Genomic DNA, 15,510 nt, shown 5'->3' on the forward strand with positions numbered 1-15,510 from the left:
TCCGCCGGACTGTTTCCAGCGGAGATTCCTCCTCCGGATTTGGATCCAATGGCTTGTACTCACCATCGGATCAAAATCCGCACGGAATTCATCCGCGGTGACGTGTCGCGCCGTCGCCGCGGTGATGACGCGGCGACGTGCGCGACGCTGGAAGGTAAGTACTTCCACGCATGCGTCGAATCATTACGACGCATGCGAGGGAGGGGAGCGGACGGATTGATCCGGTGAGTCTGTACAGACCACCGGATCAATCCGCCGGACCCGATTCAAGCGGATAGATTTCTTAGCATGCTAAGTAATTTATATCCGCTTGAAATGGTCCGACCCGAGGAATCTCTGCGGATAAATATCCGCTAGGCCGTACAGACGACCGGATTTGTCCGCTGGAACTGATCCGGGGATCAATTCCAGCGGATAGATCCGGTCGTGTGTACGAGGCCTAAGGGGATACCAGTATTTTCAGTGTTTGACAGCTTATTTGACATTTTATCAGAAAACTCTGGGGTAAGTGTAGCATGCAATTGTCACTAAGCTGGGCTCTAAATGACTCCAGTATAAAGCAAAAAGCAAACAAAAATTAGTTTTTGTACACAGGGTTCCAGTAATGTGCAAATCCAGGCTACCAGAAAATAGTAGACTGCCAGCTTTGCCAAGAATGTCTGAAACCAGACTACATGGGAACATTGTAAAACCGGCTGGTCTTGGCATGCTCCCCAATAGATGGCAGACAACATCTAGGAAGAAAAACATTTCTTATTAGGACATAAACCATCCTGTGTGATGTATCCATGGAAAGCTTAGAGCAAAAGAGAAACATTAAAAAAAAAAAAAAAAAATGTTATTATGTTACCTTAGAATTCAAATTTCTACCAACAGACAGTTTTAGACGCTGTTACATACGGTATATTATTTATATACTACAAATCTTTAAACAGAAACAAGTTAAAACGCAAACTGATTGGAATTTACTATTAGTTCTAAACATGGGTTTAAAGGTTTACATACCTCAAGAGGATCTACAGACAAAGGCCCAGATTCTTGTATACTGGGCGTATCTCCGATTTACGTTACGCCGCCGCAAGTTTTTCAGGCAAGTGCTTTATTCACAAAGCACTTGCCTGTAAAGTTGCGGCGGCGTAGCGTAAATCACCCGGCGGAATTCAAATTTGGCGGGTAGGGGGCGTGTATCATTTAAATGAAGCGCGTCCCCGCGCCGAACGAACTGCGCATGCGCCGTCCGTAAAATATCCCAGTGTGCATTGCTCCAAATGACGTCGCAAGGACGTCATTGGTTTCGACGTGAACGTAAATGACATCCAGCCCCATTCACGGACGACTTACGCAAATGACGTAACTTTTTAAAATTTCGACGCGGGAAAGACGGCCATACTTAACATTGGCTGCGCCTCATATAGCAGGGGCAACTTTACGCCGAGAAAAGCCTAACGTAAACGTCGTAACTTTACTGCGTCGGCCGCACGTACGTTCGGGAATTCACGTATCTAGCTAATTTGCATACTCAACACGGAATTCGACGGAAGCGCCACCTAGCGGGCAAAAAAAAAATTGCAGTTTAGATCCGACGGCGTAAGAGACTTACGCCTGTCGGATCTAATGGATATCTATGCGTAACTGATTCTAAGAATCAGGCGCATAGATACGACGGGTCAGATTAGGACTTACGACGGCGTACATGGCGCTGCGCCGTCGTAAGTCCTTTAAGAATCTGGGCCAAAATCTCTTGTGGTTTTGTGTAGACTGAGGAAGTGTTATGCCGCATACACACGATCGGAAATTCCGATAAGAAAACCGTGGATTTTTTTCCTACGGAATGTTGGCTCAAACTTGTGTTGCATACACACAAAATTCCAACCGTCAAGAACGCGGTGACGTACAACACATACGACAAGCCGCGAAAAATAGGCAGTACAACTCTTCAGCTTGATTCAGAGCATGCGTAGCATTTTGTGCGTCAGAATTGCATACAGACAATCGGAATTTCCAACAAGAACTTTTCTTGTCTGACAATTCACAAAGCTTTAACATCTGAACAAGGGTCTTTTTTTTTCAGCCATATGACTGTAATGTTCAAACCCCTTTGGCCTTATGCCTTGCACACACGATAGGAATTTATGATGAAAAATGTCTGATGGAATTTTTTCATCAGAAATTCCTACCGTGTGGGGGCCCCATAGGATTTTTTTCCTTCGGAGTTTGGAATTAGAACATGTTTTATTTTTTTCTGATGGAAAAAAAATCCTATGGGAAATTCCGATCTTCTGTGTGGAACTCCGACGGAGGAAAAAACCATGCATGCTCAGAATCAAGTCGAAGCATGCTCAGAAGCATTCAACTTAAATTTTCTCGGCTAATCGTAGTGTTTTACGTCACCGCGTTTTGGACGGTCGAAATTCAGTCTGAACGGAATTCTGACAAATAATTCCATCAGATTTTAATTCCTATTGTGTGGACAGGGCAATTTTGAAAAGATGTATACTTATCCTGGTGATAAAACTTTATGAACCGAGCCTCATTTTATTTAGTGATCCTGTCACAAGGTTATCTGTCTCTGAGGGTTTTTTTGTTTTTATGACTATGCTTTCAATTGTAAATATGGAAAAAAAAAAGTTAACATTTGGCCCATTTTGGGTACATTCTCGTAGCTTCGGAAAAACGGGAAACCAGCTCTTCACTCAGCTGCTGTTGTGGCTGGCTGGTCGTGGCTTCGGTGTAGTGGCCGGCTTATCGGCCTTGACAGGTTCATTTCTGATACAGAAAACAAAGAAAATATTTGTTAGTATGGACTATATGGACTTTTTAAATCTTTAAGTCATGTATTATCTTCTTTCAATGATGTTTATTCAGTTTCAAGAGATACAAATCAAAATATGGATCACAGTCAGTAGGAAGATCACATCATTAATCCTAAAATCCTTCCCCGACATGATACCCCGGTCAGGAGATTGGCCCCATGTTTGTAGGGAGAAGTCAAAGTTAATTTGCTCTTTTATTAACTATGATGATTCTCACCCCTGAGAGCCAGCCTGAGACAAATTAAGGACCTGTGTTGAAGGGCTCTGGGCTTGTTTCAGTGGTATTGGATTGACATCAGTTCGAGATGCTTCTGTGATCATCCAGAATATTCGTGCATTGGATCTGCAGATGATCTGCTTCAAGATGGTTCTGCATTCCCATAGACATGTGTAGCGCCCCTTTGCTTTTAGCATGGGCACTACGCTAAAGTTAGTGGGGAATGGGAGAGTTCCTTTGCTCCCATTCAAGATTTGTTCAAATTCCGGACTTCTGTTATTCCAGAATTGTCCACTGGGTCAGTCTGTGGTCCAGGGATGCAGTGCCATCCCTGGCCAGCAGTTGGCGCTAGAGGGGTTCTGGCAGAGCAAGCTTTCCCAGCAGCCAATTAGAGTAGTTTTCCCTCACAAGGCATGCTGGGGGAGAGTATATCTGTGACAGGGGTCATGTGTTCTAAAACTTTCGCGGGGTCCCCGTTCCAGGTGCGGTACCCACCTTCAGGGTACACGCATCCATGGACCCCGCCAGCGCGGCCCACCTGGCCAAGGCTCAATACTGCCTTAAACCTCATCGGGAGGAAAAGGTGGACTTCAGTGTTTCGCTGGATTCCAAGACCTATTGAAAGAATCTCAGTCTGGGATCGGGTGTTCGGATCACTGACAGGTATGCTTGCTGTCATCCGGGGGCCTGTTTAGGAAAAATTCTACTGGGAGGAGTTGCTCTTTATTCACCTAAGTCCTTTATTGAAATTGGCATGTGACCAAGGCCCTAGAGCCGGGTCTGTGAGACAGACCCGTTCCTCCCAGACGGTTCAGAGTGACACTTCGGCTGCCAGGCCTATAATAGGGGTCTGTCCGGGGGCACTTTACCCACTCCGAGTAGAGTGGCGAGGAGTTGCAGAAGTTGGTACTATACAGAGTAGTACTGACTGCTCCATTGTTATCCAGGCCTGATACCGCAAGGTTTTCTCCTCCTATCCTTTCATCAACCTTGTCCTTCCAAACTGATGTTGATGTTGGCCGTGTTGGCCTGGAAATAAAGCATTGAAAACCCTTCAATTACTGTCTGGAATTTCGCTCACTATTTGTTCTACCACTGCACTCCTGGAGCCATGTCAGGGTAACTTAATTTGCCGATCCCAAATCAATAAGCGGCTCCTTCGGGGGTGAGCACTACACATGTATGAGAATCATAGGAGTTTGCACTGGATGTTCCAAATGTGCCTGGGCAAAATTTGTGTGCATTAATATTATCGCTCTTTGTGGTGGCAGGGAGATGGGAAAGATCTCCCACTGAGCAACTCTGCTTATAAGAGAAGTGTGGAAGGCAGCAACATCTCACCTTTTTTACCTGCCTAGCCTGTAGATCAGGGGACTCCAAATTTTCTAAACAAAGGGCCAGTTTATTATCCTTCAGACTTTAGTGAGGCCTGACTGTGGCCAGCGGGATTGGAATATTTCCTGGCATCAGTGAGAGTAAACATCGCCACTTTTGGTATTAGGGGGAGGAATAGTGCCCCAGTGTTGGTGCCAGTGGGAAAAATGGTTTCCCATTGGTGGTGCCAGTGGGAGAAATGGTTTCCCATTGGTGGTGCCAGTGGAAGAAATGGTTTCCCATTATTGGTGCCAGTGGGAGAAATGGTTTTCCATTGTTGTCAGTTGGCAGAATAGTCTTCTATCAGTGGGAGGAGAAGTGCCCCAAGGGCCAGATAAAGGCAAGCAAAGGGAAACATCTGGCCCCCAGGCTGCAGTTTGGAGACCACTGCCTTACATTGTCACAAATGGGGTTTATTCACTAATTGTCAAGGTATTTGTAAAATATAGGTCAACTGTGAAAAAAAAATGCCCCAGTTCATCTATTTTACCTGGTGAGCTGTCTGGACTGAAAGCAAAAATTTAAGCCCAGATAAATGCTTTGGTCAACATCACACAGACGCAGGAGACTAGAGATCTCCTGTGTTCCTGTTAAAGACTTGCTTGTCTGACATTCTTCTGGCTCCAGATCCCACTTGCTGTTCCACTACGCTGATCCCTGGCTTCCTGACTTTCTGGCTTGTCTGAATATCCGTTCTGGTTACTGAACTTTGGCTATGTTTTGACTGCGTTTGTTCTATTTACTTTTATCTGATTTATGGTTTCTGACACTGAGCCAGGTTCCCGTCCAGGCATGTGGGCGGATCATATGTTTGCGATATTGGACCAGCTCTGACGTCAGCCGACATCGGGCTTCTGCCTGAAAAGCTGAAAACGGGTCACAGCAGTTTAGAACATTCTCCACTCCTGTGATCCACAGAAGAAGTATAGCCAAATGAGCTTTGGCTGTACTGCTCTTTTTAAAATGGAACTAAACCCATCAAATTCACTGTTTTCCAAAACAGTCCCATTCAAGGCATGCTGTTAATAACTGGTATGGTTGCTCGTACTCTGAACTGAACTGTCAAGCAAGAAAATGGTCAGTTCATGGAAAAGCCCTTGAAGTTGCACATCTCAAAACTCTGCAAGAAGGTGAACGACAGCCTCAGCCTGGGCTCATACCAGGCCACACCCCCAATGTGCATAACTCCGCCCGTGGAGCTTAGTCATGGGGATAAGGATCCTATTCATATTTTTCTTAAATGGCAGCCGATGATGTATTTATTTCCCCCTTTGCATGGGATCCTTATCCCCATAACTAAGCTCTGTGGGCGGAGAGAAATACGTTGGGGGCATAGCTTGGTTGAAGTCCAGGCTTGGGCTGTTGTGCACCTTCTTGCAGGGTTTTGCCTTCCGTTCCTTAAGACAACATTGGCATCCCCACTGCAAGGGATCATTTTTTCTAGTTGCCCAGAATTAGGCTTTTAGGGAGTTAAAAAAAAAGAACTTCTTGGCAGGATCACCAGGTAAATATAAGGGGGGAAAAAGCTTAAAAAAAAAAAAAAACTAATGCAGCCACATCTATTACTTGGTAAGCTGCAATATTACATTTTGCTTTTATGTACCACTGTAAGCCTATTACATTCCTGTGATTTTTTTTTCTCTTTTACCACCAGGAGAATGTTGGTGGCATCTAGTGGTCAAAGTAGGGTATTACTCCTCAAACTGTTTCCCTAATATTTTATTACCTAGACTTGATCTGTTTTTCAGAGAAGATAAACTGGTTTGCATGAACCCTGGAAACGCCACTTTGTTGAAATGTTGTTTGGGAAAGACTAGTAACAAATTCATTCACCCATCATCTCTATTTACCAACTGACTCTAAAACTGTCTGCGAATTAGGAACGCAATCTGTGTTCTTATAAGAAAAGCCGCAGCCTCCGTGTCTTTTTCTGATCACTTTGCTGATGTGGGCTTTTCTCTGCATCAGAACACTTTTTGTGGTTTGAAAAGTTATTTCATGTATATGTTTGTTCTGTACGTCTTCAGTCCAATGAGTGGAAAACATGGAAGCCCTGAGGTGGCTGTGACCTGCGTTTTTTCTTTTATGCTCCTCATACCCGCCCACTGTCTGCCAGCTTACTCTAAATGTAGGAAAAGAGAGGAACAAAAGTTTCAAGAAAAAATGACTATGGATTGCTACTTGGATTTGCTGGGGGTACGAGCATTTTTATGTGGATGCAACAACAAAAAAAGTAAGGCGGAATAAAAAATAAATAGACAAAAACAAACCCCTTACCCCAGTGCTAGACTTGTAGGAATAAATAAATTGTCATCCTATAAAGAATTGTCTGAAATGTAGAAAAGCACAGTCAAATCATACAGTTGGGAAAACAATTATTTGATCCCCTGCAGATTTTGTTAGTTTGCCCACTTACAAAGAAATGAAGGGTCTATAATTGTTATCATAGGTGTATTTAAAATGATAGAGACAGAATATCAACCAAAAATCCAGAACCCCCCCCCCCCCCACACACACACACACACACACACACATACACATAAAACAAATGCTATAAATTAAGTTGCAGTTCAGTGAGTAAAATAAGTATTTGATCCCCAAGCAAAACATGACTTAGTACTTGGCAGGGAAACCCTTGTTGGCAAGCACAGAGGTAAGCTGTTTCTTCTAGTTGGTGACCAGCTTTGCACACATCTCAGGAGGGATTTTGTTCCACTCTTCTTTACAGATCTTTTCTAAATCCTTGTCTAAAAGTTTTCTTGGCTGTCTCTTGACAATTCAAAGTTTTAGCTCCCTCCATAAGTTTTCTAGGATTAAGGTCTAGAGACTGGCTAGGCCACTCCATGACCTTAATGTGCTTCTTCTTGAGCCACTCCTTTGTTGCTTTGGCAGTATGTTTTGGGTCATTGTCTTGCTGGAAGACTCATCCACGACCCATCTTCAGTGTTCTGGCTGAGGAAAGAAGGTTCTCATCCAAGATTTTACATTACATGGCCCCTCAATGCGGCAAAGTCCATTGGCCCCTCAATGCGGCAAAGTCGGCCTGAACCTATAGCAGAGAGACAGCCCCAAAGCATAATGTTTCCACTTCTGTGCGTGACTGTAGGGATGGTGTTCTTAGGGTCATAGTCAGCATTCTTTTCCCTCCAAACACGGCAAGTCAAGTTAATGCCAAAGAGCTTTCTTCCAAACCTTCTCTAAATCATTAAGATGTTCATTGGCAAACTTCATCGGCCAGTACATGTGCCTTCTTGAGGAGGGGACTTGTTACCAATGGTTTGTTTGGTGACTGTGGTCCCAACTGCCTTGAGATCATTCAAAAGCTCCTCCCGTGTAGTTATGAGCTGAGTCCTCACTTTTCTCATAAGTATCCCATAAGACAAAATCCTCTTTAGGGGCAGGGGGCATTTGTCAGGCAGCAAAAACTGAGCTTAACTGCGCATTTTTGCCACCCCCAAATGCAAGTCTAAACAAGACTAAAGGCCTTGTTCACACGGAGTGTACTACAGCAAGGCCATGTTTAGCTTCACAGGGATGCAAGGGTTTTCAATGCATCCCATGCAGGCAATCCTGTTGATGTTAATTGGGACACAGCAGCTGCACAGGAATATACAGGTGTTCCATGTGCAGAGGCCACCTCCCCCATGGACAAGCCTAATCTCTGCTTTATATCTTTAAAGACCTTTTTTTCTCATAGGGGTGCTGTCCTGGTTAGGAGGCACCTAATCCAGCATCTCTACATTAACAGATTACTGAAAATAGAAGACTCATACAACTGATGTAGGGGAAATAAGGACAGGGCTGGATCAGTTCTTCTCTGCTACAAGAAAACTGCTGGACCTTCGAGGAGATGTCATTACAGGAAATGTTGAAGCATCATGCCCTGTACACATGATCGGTTCTTCGGATGGACCGTTTTCATCGGACGAACCGATCGTGTGTGGGCCCCATCGGTTTGTTTTCCATTGGTGAAAAACAATAGAACCTGTTTTAAATTTTTCTTATGGTTAAAAAAACGATAGAAAAAAACGATCGTCTGTGGGGAAATTCATCGGTCAAAAATCCACGCATGCTCAGAATCAAGTCGACGCATGCTCGGAAGCATTGAACTTAATTTTTCTCAGCACGTCGTTGTGTTTTACTTCACTGCGTTGGACACGATCGGATTTTTAACTGATGGTGTGTAGGCAAGACTGATGAAAGTCAGCTTCATCGGATATCTGATGAAAAAATCCATCGGTCTGTTTTCATCAGGCGAACCGATCGTGTGTACAGGGCATTATGCTGCGTACACACGATCATTTTTCGGGTTGTAAAAAACAACGTTTTTCAGGCTCTAGAAAAAACAAAGTTTTTTTCAACTTGATCATTAAAACGACGTTGCCTACACACGATCGTGAAAAAAAAATGCTCTAGCAAAGCGCGGTGACGTACAACACGTACGACGGCACAATAAAGGGGAAGTTCCATTCAGATGATGCCACCCTTTGGGCTGCTTTAGCTGATTTTGTGTTAGTAAAAGACGATTCGCGGTTTTCTATTACAGCGTGATGAATGTGCTTACTCCATTACGAACGGTAGTTTTACCAGAACGAGCGCTCCCGTCTCATAACTTGCTTCTGAGCATGCACAGATTTTTCACGTCGTTAAAGCCCATACACGACCATTTTTTACAACCCGAAAAACGACAATGTTAAAAATGTCGTGAAAAAATAGAGCACGTTCGAAAAAAGAAATTGGTAGTTTTTCAGAACCCGAAAAATGCTCTGAAGCCCACACACAATCGTTTTTAATGACATAAAAAAAAACGTCATTTTTTTAACCCAAGAAACGGTCGCGTGTACGCGGCATTAGAGTTACTTTTTATTATTAAGTCCTTCCTGTCTTTGCCCTGGACCCCAGCTATCACTAATAACATTTCCATGCTTGGTACTTCAGTCCCTAAATCAGATGCAATTTTAAAAGGTGTTGAGAGTGACAACTGATAACTATTCATCATTTTATAAGGGCATCTGGGACTCAAGCGATTGAAAACAAAATTAAATATGTAATATTTTATACAAGTAAGCATGAACTATCCTTCCTCGCCTAACCTCCTTAGCTGACATTAGCATATTTACAGGATCCCAAACTAAATTAATTTTTCACAATTGCTAGTTATTATCCTTTTAGTTTGTAAATGCTCTCTGTGGATCATTACCCCTTATTGACGGAAAGTATCCATTTCATATTACCACATCTTATTAGTTATACAGTAAATGTCACATTTTTCAATTACAAGAAGGAACATTAACAAGATCACAGCATCTGCTGAGCACCAACAGACTTTAATTATTAATGACATTTTGTAGTTAGCATAGCTCAAACATTGCGGTGAGGGACTAATTATAAACTATAACAATCTTTTTTGGGATAATTGAAGCTCTGTCTTTCATTTGCACTCTAAAAGCCACACAGGATACAGAACAATGAGATTTTTCAGTGCAAAGCAACAGGTTTGCTTTAACCCCCCCATACTGCCCTAGAAAATACTTAGGCCCAGATTCTCGTAGGAGATACGACGGCGTATCTCCAGATACGCTGTCGTATCTCTGAGTCTAAGCCGTCGTATCTTGGCGCCTGATTCAAAGAATCAGATACGCCAAAATTTCACTAAGATACGACCAGCGTAAGTCTCTTATGCCGTCGCATCTTAACTGCATATTTACGCTGGCCGCTAGGGGCGTGTACGCTGATTTACGCCTAGAAATATGTAAATCAGCTAGATACGCCAATTCACGAACGTACGCCCGGCCGTCGCATTACAGATACGCCGTTTACATTGGGCATTTCACGGCGTAAAGTTACTCCTGCTATATGAGGCGTAGATGAGGCGTACCAATGTTAAGTATGGACGTCGGGCCAGCGTCAAATTTTTCACGTTTTACGTCGTTTGCGTAAGTCGTTCGCGAATAGGGCTGGGCGTCATTTACGTTCATGTCGAAAGCATTGGCTTCTTGCGGGTTAATTTGGAGCATGCGTACTGGGATACTTTCACGGACGGCGCATGCGCCGTTCGTAATAAGCGTCATTTACGTGGGGTCACATTAAATTTACATAACACACGCCCACATCTTCCACATTTGAATTAGGCGGGCTTACGCCAGCCTATTTACGCTACGCCGCCGCAACTTTGGTTTGAGAATACGGCACTTGCCTGTCAAAGTTGCGGAGGCGTAACGTAAATAGGATACGTTACGCCCGCACAAAGATGCACGCTTCTACGTGAATCCGGGCCTTACTGTTCTTTTTACTACTCTGCTGCTTCCTTTGTTACTAGGGGTTGGTTGAAATACTGGGTACATAGGGGCAGGGACAGGACAAGGCGAGTCGAGAGGGACACTTGCCCTGGGTGCAGTTTTTTGAGGTTGGAGGGGGGTGGCAGATTTCCAGCTGCATTTACATGCAATGCCCCGTACACGCGATCAGATTTCCCGTCGGAATAAACTCAGATGGGTTTTTCCAACGGAATTCCGCTCAAGCTGTCTTGCATACACACGGACACACCAAATTCCGACGTACAATGTAAACACGGTGAAGTACAACACTACGACGAGCCTAGAATAATAAAGTTCAATGCTTCCAAGCGTGCGTCAAATTGTTTTTTCTGTCAGAAAAAAAGAGAACATGTTCTCTTTCTAAGTCTGTCGGAATTTCTGACGGAAAACGTCAGATGGGGCATACAGTACACATGGTTGGAATATCCAATGAAAAAATCTGTCTGACTTTTTCCATCGGAAATTCCGACCGTGTGTACGCGGCATTAGAAACTCATGCAGTGCCCTGACTCTGCTTCTGCTACCAGAGACGTAGATAATGGCTAGTAGGTAGCGTCATGCACAAATGCCACTGTTTACTACCTGTCATTACTAGTGGTTGGTTGCTAGGACCACCAGTATCCCACATGCTTGCCCCACCCCAGGCTCTGAAATTCAGAGGAGAAGGTGAATGGAACTTCCTCCTCCAGACCTACTGGGTCCCAGTGCCCCAGCTTCCACCTGTCTGTCCTGTGGCTGCCTGCTGCACTGATGTAAGTGGGATCTCTGCAGACCATAACCGATCTAAGGGGGAGCTCTGGGGATCCTGATATAAGGGGGGACTTTGAGGACCCTTATGTAAGAAGGGAGGACTCTGGGGACCCTGATGTAAGGAGGGGAGACTCTGGGGACCCTGATGCAAAGAAGGAGGACTCTGTGGACCTTGATGTAAGGAGAGGGTACTCTGGGGACCCTGGTGTAAAGATGGGGTACTCTGGGGAACCTGATGTGAGGTGGGGAATCTGGGGACCCTGACATAAGGGTGGAACATTGGGGGACTCTGAGGGCCCTGATATAAGAGAAGGGGGGATTTTGGGGACCCTAGAGAAAGGAGGGGACTCTGATGTAAACAGAGAACTCTGGGAACCCTGATTTAAAGAGGGGGGACTTTTTAGGAGGAGGATCCTAATGAAAGGTGGGACTCTGATGTAAGGGGGAGGGACCCTAAGGACCCTGATGTAAGGGGGGATAATTGGGACCCTTATGTAAGACAGAGGGGGACTCTGATGTAAGAGGGGACTCTGATATGGGGGGACTCTTAAGGCCCTGATGTAAGGGGGTGACACTGGGTGCCCTGATGTAAGGGGGGACTTTGGGGACCCAAATTTAAGTTGGAACTCTGATGTAAGGAGGGAACCCTTAGAACCCTGATGTAAAGGGGAGGTAACTTTGCGGACCCTAATGAAAGGTGGGACCCTGATGTAAGGGGGTGGATCGGGTAACTCTGATATGGGGGGACTCTGGGGATCCTAATTTAAGGAGAGGAGAATCTGAGAACCCGATGTAGGGGATGGTGACACTGGGGACCCTGATGTAAGGGGGGAGGTCTTTGGGGACCCTGATGTGAGGGAGGACTCTGGAGGCCCTCCTGTAAGGGGGTGACACTGGGTACCCTGATGTAAGGGGGACCCAAATTTAAGTTGGGACTCTGATGTAAGGAGGAAACACTTAGGACCCTGATGTAAAGGGAAGGTAACTTTGGGGACCCCAATGAAAGGGGGAACCCTGATGTAAAGGGGGGTAGATCTGGTAACACTGATATGGGGGGACTCTGGGTACCCTGATTTAAGCAGAGGAGACTCTGAGAACCCTGATGTAAGGGATGGCATGGCAACACTGGGGACCCTGATGTAGGGGGGAGGTCTTTGGAGCTTTAGGGACCCTAATATAAGGGGGATTTTGATGTAAGGCAGGAATTCTGGGGACCCTGATGTAAGGGGGTGAATGGGGGAACCGTATTTAGGGGGGACTCTGAGGGCCCTGGTGTAAGAGGGGAATGTGAGTTTTGGGGACCCTAGAGAAAGGGGTGCCTCTGATGTAAATACGGAACTCTGGGGACCCTGATTTAAAGAAGGGGGACTCTTTAGGAGGAGGATCCTAATGAAATGTGTGATTTTGATGTAAGGGGTAGGGACTCTAATGTAAAGGGGGGTGCTTGGGACCTTTATGTAAGACAGAGGGGGACCCTGATGTGGGGGGGGACTCTGGAGGCCCTCGTATAAGGGGGTGACACTGGGTACTCTGATGTAAGGGGGGGAATTGGGGGACCATAATGAAAGTGGGGACCCTGATGTATGGGGGGGTGGATCTGGTTACAGACAGTTTTCGACAGCATGCAACTTCAGATTAGCCAACTGATGACAAAACAAGAAGACATGGAGAATAGACTCCGGAGATGTAATCTCTGCATTATCAGGCTTCCTGAGGGTGCTGAAGGCAAGGATCTGACAATGTTCCTCGAGCAGCTACTCATAATTACTTATGCCCGGGGGCCCTTCTCTCCCACCCTGACGGTAGAGAGAGCTCACCGCATGCCTGCTATGCCTTAGTCGCAGGGGGTTCCTACCCGCACCTTTATAGGCAAGCGTTGCAACTATAAAAACTGCGACAAAGCACTTCAAAACACAAGGGAGAAAGGTAATATTCCACTCGGAAACATCAAGGTGGCCATCTTTCCAGATTTCTCATCAGAGGTACAACGTTGTCGCCGGAGTTTCACAGAAGCCAAATGACGCCTGAGAATCCAATATCTCAAATACTCAATGTTGCTCCCTGCACGCCTCCGAGGTAAAGGTGATGACCTGGTGCTCTTTTTTAAAAGTGGCTGAACAACTCAGTGTAATGTGAGTTTTCCACCTGAATATTGCCTGTAGCATTATACTGCCGCCATCTTTTTCAATTTGATGCTTTAAAGATAACATGTGCTGTTGAATCGCATCCTGGATTATGCCTAGTCCCTCTAAGCCACGGGTGCTCAACCTGCGGCCCCCCAACTGTTGCGGAACTACAAGTCCCATCATACTTCTGCCTTACGGAGTCATGCTTGTTTAATTAACAGCCTTGCAATGCCTCATGGGACTTGTAGTTCTTCAACAGCTAGAGGGCCAGAGAAACTTCACCATATGTGAATATGCTATGTGTCCCTTACTAGGTCTACTTCCTTCCCTGCCATGATCCTCATATCCTTTCAAATGTCCCAAAGTGGGGGGGGGGGGGTTATTTTATTTCAAGAATCCAGATTATTTTTTACACTGAACTCCTTTAACTTGTCTTGATTCTATACTCTCCGGAGACAACGCAGTCCTACAAGATGCAAACAAAAAGCCCTATTCACAACAGTCCTGTCGGTCAGAGTCTCTGCTGGTCAATAATTTGCATTTTTTTTGCGATCCACATATGGTTTACAGTGCTGCTACCTGCTGAGACAGAGAGGAGGATCCAGGGAGAGGGAGGAAAACACCAGAGACAGAGAGGAGGACCCAGGGAGAGGGAGAACATCGGAGACAGGGATGAGGACCGGGAGAGACGGAGAAGGACACCGCTGAGAGGGAGAAGGACACTGCTGAGAGGGAGGAGGACACAGGAGACAGTTGGGGGTGATCGGTGGGGGGAGTTACAAGCACCAATCTCCCTGTAGAACTTTTAATAAAGCACCTGATAGCCACAGGAGGGAGAGAAGAAGCGGCTGTCAGAAAAGCTATAAAGCAGTGGTTCTCAACCTTTTAGTGCCGTGACCCCTTGAAACAATTTCCCAAGTTGTGGGGACCCCTAACAGTAAAATTTTCGCAGCGTGCGTTGCTAGCACCCAATGCAAGAAAAGTAATTTGCGCCCCTAACCCACAGAAATTTAGCGCTCCCTGAGTCTTCTCCACTCGTACAGTATTAAAACCTCATATGGTACATTTTAGGATGTACCACTCTTTCTCTTTGTTCTCCTTTCTTTCCCTTTTATCTCTCGCTATCCTAATTTCTTGTTTTTTCCCCATCCCTCTCTCTAGCTGTCTTTCTTGATTTTTCTCTTTTTCTTCCTCCCCCTCTTTTCCTCTCCCTTCCATGTATTCTCTATTTTTATTCCTTCTCTTACTCCTTGGTGGGGGGGGGGGGTGGCATAAGTGGCAATGCTGGGGGGAGTTCTGATCAGCCAACTTAGGTGCTCTTGATTAAGGTCATCTGGTGATCTGAGAACTGTAGTGGGGACTTTTAATGGCAACTATAATTGCAGCTTGTGTTACTCACTGTGTCTCTGACTTGGTGCCATCTCGTAGCAGTGACACCTATGCTAAAATCAGGAGATAGAGTGTCCTCCAGCCCCTCTCACCTCACAATCCTCACCAGTCACCGGACTTCTAGTCTCTGCCCCCCAGCCATGCTGTGAACTGAATGGGCGGCTGCGAAGAGACTGAGTGGGCGGCCGTGGGCTCCAGAAACAGCCCAGCTGGGTGGCCACAGGCTCCAGAGACAGCCCTGCTGGGCAGCTGCAGAAAGGCTGGGAGAGTGATGCGGGCTTCAGGAACAGCCCAGGATTTGGTGACCCCTGGCAAATCATCATTTGACCCCCAGGTTGAGAACCACTGCTATAAAGGGAGATCAGTGCTTTTAACTGCCGCACTGATCATCTGTGAGGCTACCCTCCCCCTTTGCTGAGTTTGAGGACGCCTGGTCCGATACAACAGGTATCGGATTAAGCATCGGATTTAGATAGCAGAGAGATGGATTAGAACCCCTGTCAGTTATTACTGTTGTCTTTGTC

Source organism: Rana temporaria, chromosome 1 (assembly GCF_905171775.1).
Source record: "Rana temporaria chromosome 1, aRanTem1.1, whole genome shotgun sequence".
NCBI lineage: Eukaryota > Metazoa > Chordata > Amphibia > Anura > Ranidae > Rana > Rana temporaria.